Raw genomic sequence first — 1,651 nt, forward strand, 5'->3', positions numbered from 1 at the left:
GATGGGATGGGATTCCGCAATTGTCATTGAGATTTACGCATGAGTAAGAAAGAAAAAGGATGGAATGGGTTTCCTCATTGTCAATGAGATCTAGTAAGAAAGAAAGGGATGGGGTGGGTTTTTCATTGTCAATGGGGTCTAGAAAGAAAGAAAAACGATGGGATGTTTAGTAAACAAATAATATCACGGTGGCACGACATTGTGCTAGAACGGTGCTAAGTAGGGCCTGAAAAAGGTTTTTAGCGTTTTCATTCCCGCGGTGGCTTCACCAATCAGAATCCATTATACGATGATTTGCAGGCAAGTCAAGGAGAAGAATCGGTTTTTCAGAAGCTCGTATTGAGCAATAAATGGAGGGTGTGTTTCTAATAATGCCCCAGTTAGATGTTGCGCTTGCTGATATTCATTGATGCTTGCCAAGTGTAGTAGTAACCAGACATATTCTTTTTTTAAAAGGCAAAACACAACCATAGTAATAAAGATCTAGTTAGATTAGAGGTAGTTCTTCAAAATCGTGTATGGGTGCATGTCTCAAACGCTTTGAGTCATGTTAAAAGGTTCAGTGTGTAGCAGAAAGTAGACAGCAATATTTTTTTTTTTTCGATAGAAAAAGAGATAACTTTAAAACGTAGATGTGAGTATGTGTGTGTGCGTGTATGTGTGTGTGTATGTGCGTGTTTGTATAGGTGTGTATGTGTGTGTGTGTGTTTAAGTTTGTGTGATATATATAGGTAGATAGATAGATACAAAGAGAGAGAGAGAGAGAGAGAGAGAGAGAGAGAGAGAGAGAGAGAGAAACTGACAGACAGACACACAGACAGACACACATGTAGAAACAGAGGGTAAGATTAAGGTCAATTGAAAACTCGCTAAAGATATTCAAAAATACTATGGGTTGTAAAATTCACCACAACATGAGCAACAACAAAAATTACCGGTTGAAACACCCTGTAAAATGCCTTTCATTGCTGGACTACGATGCCAATGTTTTTGGTTCAAATCCCATGCCCGGCCTCCGTTTAGAATATCCTGCCATTATTAAAAGTGACTTTAAACTCATAACATACCAAAACAAAACAAAAAAGAAGCAAATAACTCAAAAAGAAAAGAAAACTAGACTATTCTGACTGTTCACGTTTACCTTGGCCCAGACTTGAATATAATTTTTTGAAGTAAAGGGACAAATGAAAGGCAATGAAGTTTTGAATTCAATAATTTTAGCTGCATTCGATTCAATTTAATGTGTCAAATGCTGGGATTTTTACACCGACGTGTATTTTTCTTCGCGATCTAAATTTTTTAAACCAGTTAATGACTTTGCTATCTTTAATTTTCACACTGAAAGGTGAAGCAATTTAAAACCATTTCTGACAATTTCATTGTCTCTGTCTGAGATTTCTTTCCCCCTGTGATTGTCGTAATGGTTATAATGATGTCGTCTCTCCGACTGTGTTATTTAGTCAGAGACTGGAGACCGAGGGGAAATAGTAAATCAGAGAAATTTTGCAAAATGGGAGACTCAGGAAAAGACGGAACAGGAGAAAAAAAATGAGGACAGGGGTAAGAGTAGTTTGAGACGGAGATATAGGTGTGTGTGTGTGAGTGAGTGTGTGAGTGTGTGTGTGTGAGTGAGTGTGTGAGTGTGTGTGTG

The sequence above is a fragment of the Aplysia californica genome, unplaced genomic scaffold, assembly GCF_000002075.1.
Source record: "Aplysia californica isolate F4 #8 unplaced genomic scaffold, AplCal3.0 scaffold00029, whole genome shotgun sequence".
Taxonomy (NCBI): Eukaryota; Metazoa; Mollusca; class Gastropoda; order Aplysiida; family Aplysiidae; genus Aplysia; species Aplysia californica.